At 54.7% G+C, this 19,976-nt stretch overlaps 1 protein-coding gene across 2 annotated transcripts in view; it reads right to left on the bottom strand.

The window, feature by feature from the left end:
- ELFN1 (extracellular leucine rich repeat and fibronectin type III domain containing 1) overlaps positions 1-12,471 on the bottom strand; it is a 101,908-nt gene extending 89,437 nt beyond the window's left edge. Inside the window, exon 1 of one of the 2 annotated variants that reach the window (XM_058035802.1) lies at positions 12,396-12,471. The gene's annotated coding sequence lies outside the window, so the exon portion shown is untranslated. Of the gene's footprint in view, positions 1-9,423; positions 9,572-12,395 lie in introns of those variants that run through there. The other variant, XM_058035801.1, reaches the window with a different exon arrangement.
- Between the last annotated feature and the right edge of the window lie 7,505 nt (positions 12,472-19,976).

Consider the following 19,976-nt stretch of genomic DNA (forward strand, 5'->3'; position numbering starts at 1 on the left):
TTCCACCCAAAACCTTCAAGAGATCAGGCTCGGAGGAATTTCCCAGCTTGTGTGGTGCAAGGGAGATGTGACCATCACACAGAGGCTTTCTCCCTGCTGCCACGCATCCCAGGAGGCTGCACCAGGAACCCTGATGGACAATGGCTGAGCAAGCAACCAGCCATTCTGCCCAAATTCACCCCCATGTGCTCACATGGAGGAGTCAGCGAATTCAGTTCTCACATGGATTCACCCCCACATGCTCCTTGGAGGGCAGGACACCCTCCAAGGTGTCCCTGGAGCAAGGGGAGAGAGGGTGTTATGAACTTACTTCAGGAGTTCCATACTGTTGTCTCCTTATCACAAAAGTTTCATATCTCCTTGCTGTTTCTCATGGACAGCTCCTCAGAGCACTGACTCTTTATTGTTCCCAAAGCACCCAACTGACCCCAGCTCCCTCCTCAAGGCGCCACCCCACCCCTTTATAGCACTTTTCTTCTCATTGCTTACAGCTGTGGCCTGTTAAAGTCAGGCCCGTTCCTGATCTTTGATAATTTGCCCAGCTGCAACTCCTTAGGGGTGAGATTACTTTCTACACCATCTCTATTTCCTTATATTCCATCCCCCTGCAAGGGGGCACACCCATGGGCAGGGAGGGAAGATGTCTCCCTTCCCTGCAGAAGGAGATGGAGAAGGCTTACAGCTGTGTCCACATCCATATGCATTAGAGAACAGGCCCTGATCCAGCACACGCTTACGTCAATCCGCCGTCACCGAGATTTAGGAGAACATTTAAAATTAAACAAAAATTTCCTTGCGCTGCAAAACTAAGGACAAAGAAAGCGAGGAAGTCTTGTGGGTAGTGCAGAAGCAGGTGTTGGAGGACCTGGACCCAGCAAAGCACCCCAGATAACCCTGGGCATGTCCCTTCCCTTCCAGGTTCACCAACTGAATGCAGCAGCCAGCTCTCTGGATATCATTCTGGTGAGATAAGGGCTCTCAGATGGTCACAGGCAACCTGACCAGCTCAGGAGGTCATTTCTCATCTGGTGCCCATGCCTGGCTCTCTACAAGCTGTGTGCAGGACAGGTTACCTGTAGCTCAGCAGCTCCCAGGACCCCACAGGCCCTGGCTCCGAGGAGCTGCTTGCAATCTAAACCACAGAATAAGTCAGCATCTGCAACAACACTTCAGATTTCACCTGCTGAAAATAAAGACAACAGCTTTTCAAAACAAATGGGGAGAAAAAGCAAGATCAATAAGTGACACACACCTAATTCCCAAGCCAGCCTCATTAAAATGAAGTGTGTTATTCTGTTTACTCCCACAAATTAGAGTTCCAGTGCAAAAGAGAGTGTGCTGTCCTAAGGGCTCTACAAGCTCATGCTGTTTTATGGCTGTTTTGTTAAGACTGGGACTGGAATGGACAAAAAAAAATCATAACATGAATCATCCATTCTTTATTGACAGAGAGGGGGAAAAGTCATGCAGAAAGTTTGGGGCTTTTGCTTAAAGCCAGTGTGGAATTAGAGAACCTGCAAGCTAGTCCACAACTGGAAAGAATTTTAATGTAGAAGAGGACTTTTCTGCAAAACAGTTGGAGAATCATAGAATTATTTACATTGGAAAATATCTCCAAGATCATCAAGTCCATCAGTGAATCTCAAGATTAACCCACAGTAAACAATAAGACAAACTTCTCTGAACTTGCATGGGGCCATGATGTTCACTTTGCTTGTAAGCATTATGGCTGGACTTTGTCTTTTAGGCTATTTTCCAACCTAAATGAATATATGGTTTCTAATGAAGCTTTAATAATCTCATCCCACAGACTTACTTCTCCTTTTTCCTTTACACATGAAGCAGTTACACAAACTCCACAGCCCCATTTCTGCTCCTTTGTGAACTGGGACAGAGGGGGAAATGTGTTGATTTATTGAAGTTTTCCCCTTGCTCCTCTGTGGTGGATGTTCTCCAGAAGCAGTTGCACTATTCCTGAGCCCAGGCTTCAGCATTTCCATGGGCAATGCAAAAAAGGAGCCAGGATAGGTGAGCAGCAGCAGAGGGGCTCAGCAAGGTGTGAATCCCCATCCATCCTGTGTGCAGCCCTCATTTCCAGCACAGCTGGGCAGAGGCAGAGCTGCTCTCCATTGCCCTCTCAGTGCCCTGCTCTGCTGCACAGCTGGCAAAGCACGGCCTGGGCCAGGTCCCTGCAGCCCCTGGGGACAGAGGCTCAGACCCAGGCAGCACAGAAGTTCAGTGGTGCCAGAAAACACAAGAGACTGGCTTGAACACCGAGATTTTAAACACAAAGAGATTTCCAGCAGCTCTCCACCCTCCTTGGGCTGCACACCAGACTTTGCAATTCATTGTTCAGCACCACCTTTCCCTAGGAGAGCACTGGAAGTGACACCCCTGCTTTTACTCCAGGCCAGGCACAAATTTCTCAGCACAATGATGAAAAGAAACTACTTCAACTTCTCAAGTGTCCCAGGCCTTTTTCTGGTAACCAGACTGAACAATTGTTTATCCTGGAGAGGAAAGGGTTAATTAATAAAGTCCCTGGGCTACACAACTACGACCTCCTGCTTGGTGAGCCACCAGCATCAAAGGAACCAGCAGTGAGCTGAAGTTAAGACATTTATCCTTTGACAATTCTCCATTGCAACAACTTTATTTTGATGATACGGGATGATTAATGCTTACAGCCACTGTCATTTCCTTTGATAGATTTTTGGGGCTGTGGAGTGACATTTGCTCAATGCTCCATTCCTGAAAAGCTGCACTCATTGTAGCATGGAGGAGAGGGATGCTCCATGCATCAGCCATCAGTTACCTGCCTCTGCCAGCTGCAGGTGGCCAGGAGAGATACTGTGAGGAACTGGGGGGTGCTTACAGAAAGCTGTGACTGGTAAAGGCTGTGGAGCAAGAGGAGAGTGTGTTAAACAGCCAGTGCTGTAAGAAATTGTGAGTTTATCTTTCTCAATAGAAAGAAAGGAGACAGTTGGTTGCAAACACCACAGCCAAGAGCTGCAGCAGACTTTGCTGTTTTGCCACAAACTGGAAGAGCAGATCCTGAGAGAGACTGTCCGGGGCTGAGTGGCAGCCACAGCAAGCTCTCACAACTGCTCCTGAAGGCAAAACACATCCAAAAACTCAGACTGATCAATCAGTAAAACAAGACAGACAAATGCCTCAACTCTAGCCTTCGCTAACGGCAAAAAAATCCAACCTAACTTGGAAACCTTAATCTTAACCTGTTCACCTCTGAGCTCCCCCCACCTGTAACATGAGAACAGGAATCATTTCCCTCACCCGGCTGCTGCAAGGTTCTCCTAATCAATCAGCTCATTAATTCATGCAAAGCATGAGACAGGCAGCAGATGGATGGCTTTACACAATAGTGTTTTCTACAGTGAAATATTTCTACTTAATTCCCCACCAGCAGCTGCCTGCCCACTCTCATCACACCAGCACGGAGTGGTCCGGGCTCACACAAGGACACCCGTGAGGTCCAGAGCAGCAGAATCTCCTCTGGATCCAAACAGCACCTGGTGCCACATGGAATTCCCTGGCTGGAGACACCCTTTCCACAAGGGCTTCTTCACAGACTTGATTTTGCTCATATTTAAAAGCTGTCTCAGGAGCGTAATGATTTTAAATTCACTGCGCGCCGCAGTCAATCAATGGAGCGGCGGCTGCCGGTGCCTGGCGAGCAGGCGGTGATGAATGGGCCTTTGGAGGCTGCTCCCTCGCCTCCGAGCCACAGCACAGCGTGGGCAGAGGGCGGGGAACAGGAGCAAAGCCAGGAACAAAAATTAAAAGGAAGAAATGGGGTGGCAGGTAGGAAAACCCAAAGTGTGAAGTTGGACAAGTGTTGCTCTGGAAGGCGTCGCTTGGAGCGAGCAGTCCTGGCTGGCCTTGGTCTCCCTGATCAGTGACCATCCTACAACTCGAATAAACCAGGTAACACATTTGTTTCATAATGCTGACCCCAAGCCTGGCTTGTGGCGAGGCCCAGAGCCCTGGCACCAGCCCCCAGCTGCCCGTGTGCCACTGACCCAGCGCTGCTTTCCAGGAGCTGCCCAAGAACAAACGCCCGAGAGCAGCTCTCGGGAGCACACCCTCCCTGCAGACAGAGCACTGAGGGGCACAGCAGCAAAGTGCTGTCCCTCAACCTTTCCCATGCAGAAGCAGGCAGACCAGCCCCGTGGAGCGACAGACAAGCCCCACAGAGTGGCACACAGCTCCCTGTCCCCCATCCCTACACAGTGCCAGGGAGGAGCAGCCCTGTGCATCGCACTCACCCCAGAGGGACAGGGAGCACCCATCCCTGCAAGTACCAGGACTGTCCAGAGAGGGGAAAAAAATCAAATAATCCCATTTGGGGGAGCCCAAAGGGCCTAATCCTGCCCCAGCATGCTGCAGATCGCCCTGCTCTACGGAGAACAGATGCTGCTCAGCATTCAAAAGGAGCTGCTTCAGATCTGGGCTCTTTTTCTCCCTCTTCCTCCTATTACGGGGTCAGGTCAGTGCTGTGCAGCCTGTCAGCGTAAAAAAAAAAAAAAAAAAAAATTAAAAAATCATAATTCAGAAATCTGGTATTCCCAAAGAAGCTGCAGTTTGTGCATGAGCATCACAGCTGCGTGTTACGAGTCTCACAAACCAGAGAGGGGAAAGAGTCGAAAATCAAACTCACCACACCAGCAAAATAAAAATATGACGCAGTAAATTAATGATGTTGCTCCAATTTGAGAAAACACTAATTAAGAATGTGTAATTGAATTAATGCATTATTTAGAAACCCCAGCAAATCCTGAGTGGGAATATAAATACATTATAGGGTTCCTTTGACATTAAGTCTCTCTCATACCTCACTACCCACAATTTATTTTAATGTCACCCGAATCTCCAGATTTATTTATGTCCTTGCCATTGACCACTGCTTTACATTTATCCCACATATCAATATCCTCTCTCCTCAATTCCACACACTCAAGTGCTCCATATGGGGTGGTGATCACCATTTGATAAGTCATAAGTAAGTGCAATTAATTAGCTCAGCTCATCAACCACTTCCCCTCCCAATGCCCTGCAGCCACAGATCTGGGTCTAATTTGTTTAGAGCCTGGAAAAACATCAAATACCTCATTAGAAAATAAATCCATCTCCTAGAAATACATTTTTTCTACAGCTTCAAGTGTCAGTTTGCTCCATGTTACACTGGGAAAGGCCCTGCACATGCAGAATCTAAACCCAGCCCAGAACAGGTCAAGAAACCAATATCATCACATTGTGAAAATAGAAGAAAACAGTATCTCAGGGAAAAGGGGGGGAAAGTCAGCCCCTCAAATGTCTCACAGCACCTGTGAAATGCCCTGAGATCATGCATTTGCAGCTGGGATGGTTTAGGAGAGCTTTGGGTATTTAGCAAGAGGCTTTACAAACATTATTATCCCCTCATTTTGAGCCCTTCAGAGCAAGGGCTAGAGTTCTTATTACCATTTCTAGGAAGAGATACAAATACACCAAAAAGAAAGAAAGAAATCCAGTTAAATTGTTCAAAACTGCTAAAGACTCTTTTAAGGAAAGGAGCAAGAAAAAATAATGCAGGCAAATCCAAGTTCACAGATGTACATATGGCTCTGGGAAACGGAAAAAAAAAAGCAGCACTAAAGTGCCTTGTGTTAGGTATGATCATATACTGTAGCAAAATATGCATGCTGTTTATAAAACATATTGGAAGACTTTTCCCTATAAGATGCCACGGAGAGTATAAAATTTTATGATCTCTGCCTGTCCATTTTACAAAGATATACACAAACAAGTAGCCAAATCTGCCTGCAGTTTAACTCCATTAAATCCAATGAATGAGTTTGGCCCATGAAAACTCTGCACTTACTGTAATAAAGTTAAAAGCTGATAGCAGCTGATACAGTAAAACACATACATTTCCATACACTTATTCCTGCAGATTTAAAAATACGAATGAGTTCAGAGATTGCCCTTGTCCAGCTCATAAAGAAATGCTGGAATAGGAAAGAAAAAAAAACAGATCTTGGAGATTTTCCCACTGACTCCCTCTAAGCACAGAGGAGAGAGGGGTAGGGGAAGCCAGCAGAGTTGTGGTCATTTGGCTTTTCTGGGAGCCCTGAACACATCAAATGTGTGTGTTAGAACAAACCCCCGATGGTTTGGTCCCCAAGAGGGGCAGGACTCACCCGGCAGGAGCAGAGGCCACAGCCCCGGGACCATTTCTCCCTCATCAGTGCCCAGACAGGACAAGGAGCTCTCAGGGCACAGATGTGGGATGCTCTGCTCCCTGAGGGAGCTGTCCACACTCCCATCAGCTGAGGGCTTTCCTCATGAGCACTGGTTCTACAGCCACTGGGCCATCTTTAACTGTGCCTTGAACCTCACATTGCACAGGGGACCAGACCAGGTAGTGCCCAGGCCAAGCCCAAACAACAGATTTGAGCCTGCCCTGACTGACAGGCATTTTGGGTTTGGTTATTGAGGTGCAGCTTTCTCGCAGGCTCCTGCCATAACCACACCAAGCCCCATCTCCACCTCCCCAGCTTCCTTACCCAGGCTCCTAAACCCCCTGCACCTCAGTGCCACCTCCCCCAGAGCCTCCTGCCCCAGCTCCTCGTGGTGCAAGGAGGCTCCAGGTCCCCCTCACCTGGAGCCGACTCCCCCAACTCCTCTCATTGATATTTATTATTATTTGCTGCTATTACAGAGATGTCTCAGAGACTGAGATAACGCTCGTGCTGGGTACGCACACTCCCCACTCCAGCAGCCAAATAACACCACACAAATCATTTCATGCTCTTTGCCCTCTTTTTCCCCACTGAGCCTCCAGTCCCTTCACCCCAAGGTCCTCACAGACCTGCTGCTTTCACAGCTCTGCCTCCGTCCTCACTCACAGTTTGGGCAGTGTATGACTCCATACTGTCCCATCCAGCTCCACACAGCTCCTCTCCTCCTCATCAGCCTCCTCTGGGCCCAGTTTACTGCTGGCCATCACATCTCCATCTCCTCACACCAGATATTCCACCCCTGTGCTGTCCTGATATCAGGCTCACTCTAACCGTCCCCAAGCCCTGAGTTTGCAGCACCAAGAAAATCCAGCAGCTGCACAAAGTCATGCCAAGCACTGCTCAGGGCTGTGCTCCTTGCTCGTACCCCCTTTAGAGTCTCCACAGCAGCTTCCCATCTCCTCAGCCCTGCACTCACAGCCTTGTTGGTGACTCCACAGCAGCCTCCCCACTGCCCAGAACAGCACAGCTGACCTGCAGCAAGCCCCCAGCCCCACATCCTCTCCTCCTGAGGCTCCTCCCTGCCCAGATAAGCTCCTTCACAAGTGCCTCTGCTCCACCAGACTTCCCAGTGCCCTTTGCTGAAAAACCACATAATCCCAGACTTTTGCTTCACCTGGAGCTAACACCAATTCACAGCACATGCTGGCAGCTGGGATGCTGCAGGTGATGCTGTGCTGCTGGGGCTTTTTCAGCATGAAATCCTGGTCCTGGAGCAGCCAGCAGAGCTGAGCATCCCAACCAGCACGGCTGGGTGCTGCTTTCTGTGTCCCTCTGGAATGCAGGGCTTCACTGACACAATCCACTCACTTATCCCCAGCACATTCATGGAGAAATAAGTATTGGAAAAAACTGCCCAAGGATGGGGCTGAGACTTGACAAACAGATGGGACAGCTCTGGGCTCTCCAGGGCATGGACCTCGTGTCCCGTCCCCATCCCAGTTCCTCCAACCTCAGCTCTACACCCAGAGCTCAGCTCCTAACTCTCACAAGCACTGACCACGTCCTTCTGTTTGCATGCATCGTGCACTCCTGTGTCTGGCACAGACAGGAGAACTGGAATGCACAATCCACAGCTCACAGTAACAAACCTTGCACCTAGAACAAGCCAAAAGCCTGACCTTTCACAGCTAGGCATCCTGGTGAGAGGTTAGATCTTGTGTTTTCTGATCATCAAACAGGGAAGCATTAGCCAGACAGGGAGAACAAGCTCTTATCTAGACCTGATTTCTCTCCCCTCCAGGGGATCCTGTAGGATATTTCAGTTCTCTCTCGCTCGCTGTATGATTCTTCCCTCCCCCAGCAGCTTGAAATCAGCCAAATTCACAATCTAATCTGGCCAGGAGTCAAAGGGGAGAAAAATCAAGCCCTAATGCGGTGACTTTGAATGGGGAGCCGAAGCCAATCAGAAAGGCATTATTGATCCTGCTCGGAGCACCTCGGTCAGGCAGGGGGAGGCTGCGGGCAGCCGCAGAGCAGAGCTGCCCACCGCAGCCAGCCAGGGCTGCCCTGCCAGGCCTGCAGCGCTCCCGGCAGAGCTCCCAGCGCCTGCCCGGGCTGGCAACCGGCACGACGAGAGCACCCACCGGCCCTGAGCCGCCAGTGGGGAGAACCAGCCCCTTGCGAGCATCTCCGGCCCCGGGTGAGCATCACCAACCCCGGGCGGGCACCACCAACCCCGGGGGAGCACCACCAGCCCCGGGTGAGCACCACCAACCCCAGGCGAGCATCACCAGCCCCGGTTGAGCATCACCGGCCCCGGCTGAGCATCACCGGCCCCGGTTGAGCATCACCGGCCCCGGCTGAGCACCAGCCCACGTGTGTGCGGGAGCGTGCCCCGGGTGCTGCCTGCAGCGCTGTGTTTGTGTGCAAACACTTGCAGAGTGCATCGCCCTGGCGTGGGCCCGTCTGCGGGAGCCAGGCTGCTCCTCGGGACGGGCATTCCAGCGGCGTTAGTGCGGGGCAGCTCTGCGGGAGCGCCAAGGGCAGGGCAGGGCAGGGTGTCTGTGTATAGGGGTACCTGTGCCGCACAGCGAGCAGGGACAGGCAGCGGGTGGCTCAGCGCGGGCAGCGGGGCGAGCGAGGATGGACAGCAGCCGGACAAGGCTGAGCTCGGCTCTGGGCATCCCTGGGTGCGATCCCGGTGATCCGGCCCGCGGCAGCGCTGGCTCCCGGCTCCTCTGCCTTATGTAACCGCGGCAGGGACGGAGCGCCGAAGGGGGATGGAGAGCGGGGGGAGAGGAGCTCCCCGCTGAGCCCCGAAGGCAAAGGGGCCGCGGCACAAGCTGCACATCCCCGGCAAGGTAACTCCAGATGCCCGGCCGAGTGGCACTGGCACCGGGCAGGCTGGCCCGGCTCGGGGCTGCCCCGGTGCGGAGCCGCTGCCCTGCCCGGAGCCCTCCACAGCCGGCGGGCTCGGGGCGGAGGTACCGGGGGAGGAAAGGAGTCCTAGGAAGTTTAGGGACTCCACATTTTGCAAGGAGTCAGGAGGAAAACATGCTTCCTAAAAAAAAAAAAATAATACCCAAACCCATGCAGGGTCCCGGCAGCTCCTGTCCCGCTTTGGCTGTGCCCCCAAATCTGCCATCCCGGGCACGGCCGTGCTGCACCGGCACCCCCTTACCTGCCGGCGTCATGTCTGCTGCTGCCTGCCCTGCTCCGGCTCTTCCTCCTCCTCTCCTTCCTCCTCCTCTCTCCCTCTCCCTGCTGCTTGGGGCTCTTTATGGAGATTCATTCATTCATGCCTTCCCATCGGTCCCTCAGCCTTTCCCTGCCTCCCGGAGGCAGACCGTGTGACGCCTCGCCCCTTTCCAGCCACTTTCTGTTGTCACAGAGCGGCGCTGCCCCGGCCCGGAGCGGCGGCCGGGCTGGGACACGCGTGGGCAGCACCGGGCCGGGGCGAGGGGCGTGGGCGGGCGTGGGCACGGCACCGACCCGCCCTGCTGGGTACACGCTGTCTCTGGCACCCGGAGCAGCTCGGCCCCACGGCTTTCCGCCCTGCCCATCCCCATGGCGAGCCGCTGCCCATCGCCGCTGGCTCGCACTGAACAGCGGCTCTGCGGAGAGGGCCCGCACTCCCGGCCGCTCTCCGGGCAACCCTCGCCCTTTCTTTCCCTCTCTGCTCGCCCCTCCATCCTATTCCAGCTCGTCTTTCCTTCCCCTCTCCCGCTGCCTCCGCATCCCGCTCCCCGAGCGCTGCCCCATGCCCGGCGCTGCCCGGAGCGCTGCCCCAGCTCGGAGCGGGGTGTGCGGGGCCGGGGCTCACCGGGCACCCGCCAGCCCCGTGTCCTTCCCACCCCACCCCCGCAGGCCGCCCTGACCCGGGGGACTCGCTCCTGCAGCTCATGGGGCAAACTTCATCCCTGCTCCAGCCTGGTCCCCCCACTGCCCAGCGCTGCACTTCGGGGGGCTGGGGACAGCTCCAGGTCCCTACAGACAGCACCCCCGCTGCCATGGCAAACCCGGAGGGTCTGGAGGAGTGTGAGCCCTGCTCGGTGTCAGGCAGCACGGCGGGAGGTGCTGACGGGGGATTTTAGGTGCTAAATTCGAGAGGAATGCCTCGTCTCTGCGAAAGCAGAGGGTTATTCTTTCCAGGCAGGCAGGGCGGAAAAAAACATGCTTTTTAATGACATCGTCGGAAATGTGAAGAGCAGCTCCCGGGTTTTGGCGCTGCCACAGCATCGGAGCGATAAACCCTTAACTTGGGGTGAAACCCCTTAAAAACCTTCCCAGGAGCGCCCCGCCCGCTCCCGTTGAGCCGCGCCGCTCCCGCCGCCGGTGCCACCCCCTTTGCATCGGTGCCATCAATTTCTATTAACGATCGCTTTATTCACCGCTGCAAACTTCTAAATATTTAATCCAGCGCGAAGCGGCGGCGGAACGCGCGAAGCTGACGGGAGGAAGGAGGCGAGTCCCCGGCCGGGGAGGCGGGAGCGGCGGCTCTGCCCAGGGGGAACCCGGTGATGCCAGTCCCCCCCGTCCCCTCCCTCCCTCCGCGGGGCTTTCCCGGGGCTGCAAATCACAGCCTGGACGTGGGCAGCACCGCAGGTCCCGAGCCGGAAAGGCAGGGATGAGCGGAGGTGCGGAGGATTCCGTCCAGGGAGAACTGGAGGAGGGAAGAACTGCGGGGGGACCCCCCGGCATGTCCCCGGCACCGGAGGGTCCCGCCGCGCACGGGACGAGCAGCCACGCTCCACATGGAGCGGGATGAGAACCGGGGACCGCCGAGGTTTGGGCTGTTGGAGGCATCCTGCCCAAGGAGCGGAGGCTGCCCGCATCTCCCCGGCATCCCCGGGTTCCACGCACCGCCCCGAGCACCCCTAGACCCGGCCCAGACTCGTTTAAAACACAACCAAAAAATTCTTTGGCAACTCCGCTGCGCCGACGGGCGAGTGCCCGGTCCGACGGGCGAGTGCCCGGTCCGACGGGCGAGTTTGCCGGCGCTTCGTGCTCTGCTTGTGTTCAGGAACCGAGACGGAACTTTACGGCAACATCTGTCATTATAATTAAAACTGCAACACACCCTCCGGGAAGGAACGCGTTCCCGCGTCGTCGTGTGTCCGTGCCACCCCCCATATACACACACACACACACACCTCCACTCCACCGCCACCCTTTTCTAAAAAAAAAATACAACAACCAACCAAGCGAAAGCGGCTCAAACTCTCAGGCGGGCGCCTGCCCCCCGCCTCCCCCGAGCCATCAGCAGTCGCACCCGGCGAGGTCCCGGGGACCGTCCCCCTCTCCGGAGCACGGACACCCCCCCCTCGCCCTCCTCCACTAATTTTCTTTAATTAAAGCTCGATGTGCGGCGCGTTTGGCGAGGAGGACAGAAATAGCCGCCGAGGGAGCGCGTGTGGGGGGAGGCAGGTCCCAACTGCCGGCGTGGGAATGCAGAAGGGATTGGGGGGGCGGGGGGAGCGGAGCCGGGGAGCGGCTCTGCCACAGCTCCCGCCCCGAGGTTCGCGGCCTCCGGGGTTATTTGGGGTGAGGGCGGCGGTCTCCCCTGTCCGAGCGCTCCGTGCGGCGCTGCGGCGACCCGGGCGGAAGACCCCTGCCCCCGAGGCGATGCTGCTGCCCGCGGCACCGGCTCTTCCCCCGGAGCACCGGAGCTCCCCGCAGGCAACAGTTGCAGGGGCTGCCCCGGGGGATGCTCCGGCTCGGAGGGAGACCCCGAAGTGGGGATCCCGCCTGGGCGGGGGAGGGAGCGCGGCCCGAGCGGCCGCAGGGGTTCCCGGCTCCGTGTCCCCGGAGCGGCTCCGCTCCCGATCTCCCGCTCGCCCCGGGGATGAGCACAGCGGGGCAGCCCCGGCCGGACCGGGGACTCCTCGCCCGCGGAGGGGAGGGCGCCCCGCTCCCCCCGCCGCCGGCGCCGCGCTCCCCTCCCTCCGGAGCCCCAGCTGGGCTGCAGCCGCTAAAAGTTTGGCGGCACGGAACGGCCGGCGGGGGCTGCGCGGGGCTGCGGGCGGCGCGGGGCGGCAGCGGGCGCGGGGCCGGAGCGGAGCGGGGCGGGGGGCTCCGCTCGGGCTCCGCTCGGGCTCGGGGGCGGCGCGGGGGGCCCGGCCGGGCTGCGGCGGGGGACGCGGGCGCGTTTACCTGCTCCGGAGGCGGCTCCCGGCGCTCGGCGGCGCGCCCAGCCCCGAAGCGCGGTGATGGGCGGCGGACGCACCCGCGGCTGCGGCTCCCCGCGCCCTTCCGAGCGGGCGGGCCGGGGGCAGGAGGCGGGCAGGGAAACGCAGCCGGAGCCGAGCAAATCCCAGCGCTGGAGCCCGGCCTCCGAGAAGAGAAGGGCTGCAGCTCCTCACTGCGTCAGGCGAAGAGCCCTGCCCGTGCAGGCGGCGCCGGGCAGCGCTGCCAGGCCCGGGGGGCTCCGCCGGCTCGGCTCGGCTCGGCTCGGCTCGGCTCGGCTCGGCTCGGCTCGGCTCGACGCGGCTCGGATGGGACGGGATGGGCACGGCGCGGCTCGGCTCGCTGCGGGCCGGGGGCAGGGGTGCGGTGGGGCACGGCACGGTTCGGCTCGGTACGGCCTAGCACGGTCCGGTACGGCTCAGCACGGCCGCTTGGGCTCGGTTCCGGCTCGGCACGGCACGGATCGGTTCGGGAGAGCTCTCCGGGGCTCGGTGACGGCCCGGTGCCATAAACGGCTCGGCCGGCAGAGTCGGGCTGGCACCGGGGGCTGTGGGTGACACTGCGAGTGTGACACGGGGTGTGTGACACTGTGCGGTATACCGTGTGTACACAACACTGTATTTGTGTCACTCGCGTGTGTGTGACACTGCCTGTGCGAGTGCGGGGCTGTGAGTGTGCAGGGCTTGTGAAGGTGTGAGTGTCCGAGTGGGGACATCTGCCTGTGTGTGTGTGTGTGTGTGAGTCAGTGGTGACACCCTGAGGGGGTGCAGGGGTGATCGTGTTGGGGTGTGTGAGTGTGTGTTGGGGTGTGTGTGTGTCTGTGTGTTGGGGTGTGTGTATGTCCGTGTGTTGGGGTGTGTGTGTCCATGTGTTGGGATGTGTGTATGTCTGTGTGTTGGGGTGTGTGTCCATGTGTTGGGGTGTGTGTCCGTGTGTTGGGGTGTGTGTATGTCTGTGTGTTGGGGTGTACCTTTGCAGTGGGAGAGTGCAGGGTCCGGGCTGAGTCTGTGTGTCTATGTCTGTGTGTCTGTATTTACACACACAGGTCTGTGTCTCTGTGAGCTCTGTGAACATCTCTGTGCGTCCCCATGAGTGCATGACATCCACCCCACCCCTCACACAAAACCTCCAAACCTCCGTGGGCCAAATCCGGGCAGCACCAGGAGATGCAGGGAGCTCGAGGACTGGGACTGGAGAGACAGGACCAGCCCTGACACTGCTGGGGCTGGACCACGACCCCTGCCCACAGCTCCCAGGGGTCCCTAGCCCCCTGTGCTCAGCCCTTCCCAGGCATCCTCCTGCCTCAGACCTCCCTTCCCCTGTCCCACAGGCTGCCATCCTGCCTCCCCATTTTGGGCAGGATTTTTATGCTGTTTTAGCAACACAACGCACCTTCAATCAGGATGATTAAAGTGTGGCTGGCACTGAGCTGGCCCTTGGAACAGAAGTGCTCTTCTCTCTCCCCAGGCGCTGTCATTTGAGGTAAGGACTGGCCCGTGTATTTTTTTGTGATGTTTTGAGGTGTCTCAAACCATCTCCAAAACCACCTCCCAGCCAGTGATTTCCTTTTGCAGCCCTGTAAGGAGGTGGAAGAGGAGAGAGAAAAGGATGGGTGCAGGAGAGAAATTTTACTCCATTCAATTTAATAGCAACAACACCAACACCACCACAGCCAAAAAACCTGAAGCGTGGAGTAATAGATCTGGGAGAGAGCCTGGGAACAGGCAAGCGATGGCCCCTCTCCAAATGGCAGCTGGCAACCTGGCACAGCACTCAGCTGCATTAGACACACAGCCCAGGGAAGTGCCCATGGGAGTGCAGGAGATACCCTGCACGATGGAGAGGATGGGCACGGAGAATGCATCCAGCATCCTCTCTGGCACAGCTGTGACCCAGTCCCCAGGGGCTTGCTCTCTGGGTGAGTAGGTTGATCCGAGGTTCTCCCATTCCCCTTTGCCATCAGCACCTGTGCTCATGCCCTTGAAGCATGGAAAACCCCTTCCTCCCTGGATCAGGGATATCCCATTCCCCCACATCCCATGGGATGCCCTAAAGGCAAGGAATTCCCACTGAAATTGCTCTGGACTCATAAATGCCCAGGCAATGACATGAAATAGCAGGGGCCACCGTGAGGGTGGCTCTGGGGTCAAATGTCCTCCTGGGGAGATGACAGATAAGAGGTCCCATCCCTCCTCTGCCTTTGCTGGAGAAGGAGCAGACTGGATTTCCTGGCCAGGGAACAGATTCTGCCAGGAGCAGGGTGCTCTGGGGTGCGGCCCCCACATCTGTGCCACACAAACCCTGGGCCAGCCACAAACACTGAGGGCTCAGGCCAGCCCTGGAGCTGCAGCTGGAAGAAGAATTGCCCAGAGGGGACACGGATGCCACTGGCACCATTAAAGATCTTCACCTATGGAGATCAGCACTGAGGGAAGATTTGCCAAAGGCTCTTTGAACATTTCCTGCCTTTGTCCCTGATCCTCAGGATTGCTTTGGGAGAGGCAGCCCCAAAACCTCAAGCCTCACCCATGGATCAAGGACAGGCTTTTTAAGCAGCAGCATTTCTTCCAGCTGCCAGGTCAATGGGGGGTGGAAAGACTTGGTGCAATCAAACAACTTTGCAAACCAAGATAAATTAATAAAAGGAGTAAGTACTTCTGAGCAAGCTGTTCCAGTTCTTCTGGGAGGAAGTGACGCCAGTCCAGACTCTGGCCCCTATATTTAGTAAAAATCTAAACCAGACATTGATAATATTATTAAAGACAGGAAGGAGTAAAAGAAGACGTAGCCATGCTGGGATGACTGATCTATTTATGAGGGATGGCAGGGGGAGGGCTGTGAGAAATGTGTCTGGGGTCAGGAGAGCTCCTGTGAGCCCTTCCCCTCCACCAGCAGAAGGTGTCTGACACAGCAGGCTCAGGCAGCCCTAACCCACTTTAACAAGGAGACAGAGGTGGTTAATGAAACACTGGCTGCTTCCCACGATGGTGTGGAGGGGGAATGGGAATGAGAGCTCCTCTGCTGCCTTTTTGAGAATCACCTGGAAAGAAATGCTGGCCAAGGGACAGAGTGTTGGCTGGGCACTGCTCCATTTGCCCATGCAGAACGGGGAGGTGTTGAGTAAGATAAGGAAACAAAGTGTGACTTTGGGTAGGTGATGTCTCCGCTGTCCTTGCTCAGGGCAGGGACTGAGTTGTTCCCCTGCAGTGCCCACAGCAGCAGGGCTTGACTCTGGATCCTCCTTGTGTCACAGAGAGTGTGACAAGCTGGCGTCCTTGCAGAGAGGGAAGGGCTCACCAAAACGGGGGGGTTTGGAGGGAAAGGTGGTGATGTGACAGCTGTGGGACTGCCTCTGTGCAGAGCCTGGGAGACAGCCACAAATCCCCACCACACAAGGGATGGAGGTCTGGTGTACCTTGCTTGGTTATACTGTTCATCTCCTCCCAAAAGCAGTGGCTTCAACTGGCTTTAAATTCCCCAGCACCTGGAGCCCCACAGTAAGACCAGCAGTGACCCACCTGACACAGAGGGTGACAATCCAACCAGCCCTGCTCCACCTGGGACCCCCACAAGGGCTCTGCCTCCAGCTCCCCTCTCTTCTGAGGGCATCTGAAATATGCACACACATTTTCCCCACAACGGGGAGCTCTTATCAGAAAGACGGAAGATCCTTGCAGAAGGGTGTGATCTCCCCCTTTGCATCCCCACAAGACTGGCTGCTGTCCCCTGGCGTGGAGGGTGAGTAGAGGTGCCCAACCATGAGTCACCATCCAGTAGGATGAGGGGATGCTGCTCTGCAGTACCCAAGGATGCACCAGCTTGGCTGTGGGTTACTTGACATCCAAGGGATATTTTTTTTTTTCAGCCCGAAATGCTTTTTCACTGCTGTTGTCAAATCCTATCTAAAAATCATCAGATTAATTAGAAAACAAAAAATGACATTTTATGGGCTGTTAGTGCTGTAAGTGGACTAAGGCCTTATGGTATTTAGAGAATGTTTGGAAAACAACTGCAATATTTACATCTGGGAAAGTTACCAGGCCCAGGCAGAAGCTGCATTTCAAAACATTTTTGTTTAACATACTCAGCCTTGGTGATGACAAATATTACTGCACATCATTACTCCAATTTTTCAGGGCATTAATACCTCATCCATTGCAAATCACATCTGCTGTAGACTTGGCAGCTTGGATGTGTTTTTATAGGTCCCCATTTGTTCTGAGCTTCTCTTTCAGTTTTGACTTTGAAACTCCCAAGAAGTCCATGAAAGTCAGTGAGAGGTGACAGCAGTGGGAGCAGGGGACTCCTGCCAGCCCACAGCCCAGGTGCAGAGTGATTGTGCATCCTGAGCTGCTCTGCTCAGCACCTGCAGCTGGTGGGGACATCCAGGACTGGCTTGGTCTCTGGTTTTACCTTTACTTGCTGGGCCTGGCAGCTGAGATGTCCATGAGGATGGTGCAGTTCCCACGTAGCCATTCCCACCTCCCAAAGCAGAGACACCTCCCCATCCTGTGTGCTGCTTGTATTGACCACTGACTCTGAAAATGAGTTTCATTTGGTCCTTGTTGGTGCTGATCTCTGCCTCCCTGCTGTGCTTGCATCCCTGTGGAGCCTACATCTGCAGCTCTGGGCTCAGTGCAGCACGGCTGGATGTCCTTCACCGAGGCCCCAGGGGACTCATCCCACTGTTGATGGTTTCTTTTGGACCTTCTGGATACCTTGACATGCTATTGTAATGCAGATTGCACAGTGTCTTCCTCTTGGGGACTCCAAGAAAGTAGACAGAGTAAATAATTCAAAATGAGCAAATTCTTTCAAGATATTTGTCTTCTTTTTTTTTGTTTTTTTTTTCCTCTGTCTCACATACATTGTCCATGAAGAAAATGACGAATTCTCCAGTGCACTTGTTAGGTGCTATTCACAAGTCTTTTTGGAGACTAACTCTCAGCTTGTGCATGCTTTCAAAGCAAGGAGTCTGTCACCAAACCTTCAAGTGGCAATTTGATCATGGTCCAGCAAAAGACACATTTCAAACCATGCACCCCGGGGCAATGTCCAAAATCCAGCCTGCACGCTTAGCCATGTCCAAACAGCAGGGTGTGGAGAGGGAAGCCTTGTCTCTGCACAGATCCAAGCACAGATATCATGAACCCCAGGTTTACAAGTGGTCACTGGTTTGGGGGCTTCATTCAAGACATCAAAGCCACACTGTGGGTACCCAAGGTTCAGTCTCCTTTGGGGTGGTGATGGAGGAAAGTCAGCCTGACCCTGAAGGCCTTCACAGCAAAACCCTTCCTTGGCTGCTGTTCATTTGGTTCTCCCACTCTCCTGATGTCCATGAGGATACCTCCAGTGACCCTTTGCTTGAAGAGTCTCACCTTGTCATGCATCATCTGTTCCTCAAAAGGCAGAGCCAGTTCCAGGCCTGTCAGTGGCATTGGCCAAACCAAGTGATGCTGTTCAGGGCTGTCATTAAAATGAAGCTATTCACTTTTGCCAAAGCCATCCCTGAAGCTGATTCCAGCAAGAAAGGTTGACAGGGAGCACACGCCTGCCTTGGAGACATGTAGATGCAGCAAGACTTTCTTTTTATTTACAGAGCATCAGATTGCACATTCCCTAAGAGCTCTGATTCATCCCTCTCAAACCCTAGAACAAATATTCCAAAATCAGTCTACGGCATGGGGACAGGCTTTGTTCAGTGCTTTGAAAGAGAGCAGGTAAAGTCATTACCCTCACTTTGCATAGCAAAAAATGATATGCATAAAGCTGCATAGAACAACCCTGCAAAGCTCAAAGGAAACAAATGGGCGACTTGCACCATGAATTTCAATGGGACTTTGTGCCGCCAGGATAATAGCCAGGGAGACAGTGAAATATTGCATGGAGAGACAGTGGGCAGTAAAAACATGTTCAACTTGCTAATGCAGTGGAATATCCTGCAATATCACACGGGGGGAGATTGCAGAGCAGTTGTGAGGGGACACAGATCAGCCTGGGAGATAATGGATTCCAGGACAGGAATCAATTGGGATGGTAACTGCAGGGATCTTTTAAACACAGGGAATCGCCCTGTGCCTTCTCTTTGGAGCTGCCCCCATGGCTTGAAGAGCTATTTATCCAGCTTGCCTTGCAGGCAGAACCTGGTTTGCAGGGAGGTCTCCAGCCAATTTTTCACATGGGTTAACTACAGCCCTAGGAGCGCTCGACCTGGGACGGAGATCTGTAGCCAAGTTTCTGATTATTATTCCCAGCAATTGCCTTCACCCTGATCCCTGGCTGCCAACCACAGCCTGCCTCAGGTTCTCCCCTTCCTGTGGTCCCAAGCAGGAGAGACAAAGCAGAGCCCAGGGAACCCCAGCACAGGCTACAGCATCCCAACAGCATCCCAGCAGCATCCCAGCTCCATGGGGATGGTGTCCCAAAGCATCTCTCTCCCAAAGCATCTCTCCCTGCTCCCCCAGCTGTCCTTGCAGGATGCCCTGTGGGCCCTGGGCTCAGCAAAATCTCTAAATATAGACTGAAGAAAATCATCCTCCTATTTGACACCCGCAGAAAAGGAGGTTTGCACGAAGCTGGATAACTCGCCCGAGGATGGAGTGGAGTGAATTAGCATCCTTTAAATTAAAGAGCTTTAAACAGCATCTTCTCCCCAAATTGCCACTATATCCATTTCAATAGTTATAGCAGACACTTTGCAAGTACACCCAGAGGAAGAGGAAGGAGGAGGGAGAAAGCCAAGAAAGAGAGGATGGGGGATGCTGCAACGTGGTGGGGAGGGGGCCAGGAGAAACCCATTTGCACCAGGAGCAGCTGTGCTGTTACCAAGCAAAAGATGCTAAAGCCAGGAATTCCCTAAGGCTCCCTAAACTTCTATAGATTGCTGATGGTGAAAGCAGTAAATGAAAGGACACCTCTGAGTGAGCACTCATGTATTAAGCAGACTTGGAGGCTGTCCCCATGCAAAACAGAATGTGCCTTTCAAAGCTGTGTGACTCCACGGCAGATACAACAGGTGAGGGGTGCAAAATCCAGACAGGGAATCCTTGTTAGGACCTTTAGGCTGCATTTTCAACATGTCCATGGCAAGGGGAAATGGCAGTACCCTGTCTGACTGTCACATTGGAGGCTGGCTGCTCGTTCCTGTTCGTGGCCACCTGCACTATTTAAGGGTCATTTGTATTTTGGGGAGAAAGGAGAGAATAGTTGAGATGTGTAGGTGAAGCTACAAGACAGGGCTGGTTATGGCTCAGCTGTGGACATTTAAACTCTTTTGCTCTGAAAAGTAGAAAAAAATTTGAGATGGCTGAAAGCAGTGAACAAATTAGAAATTCAGATGGGAATCCAGCTACTCAATCCACCAAATCTGGGATTAATGACACCATCTCAGCTTCTTCTCCTATTTTAAGGCTGACTGGAGACCCAGGAGAACATGAGTGCTTTCAGGAAGGGAATGGAACTGGGCTCAGAATGAGTCTTGTGGTGCATCTCCTTTCCCCAGGATTCCAGGAGCAGAGACCTTCACATCCATCACCTTCTTCAGCTGGG

The sequence above is a fragment of the Melospiza georgiana genome, chromosome 16, assembly GCF_028018845.1.
Source record: "Melospiza georgiana isolate bMelGeo1 chromosome 16, bMelGeo1.pri, whole genome shotgun sequence".
NCBI lineage: Eukaryota > Metazoa > Chordata > Aves > Passeriformes > Passerellidae > Melospiza > Melospiza georgiana.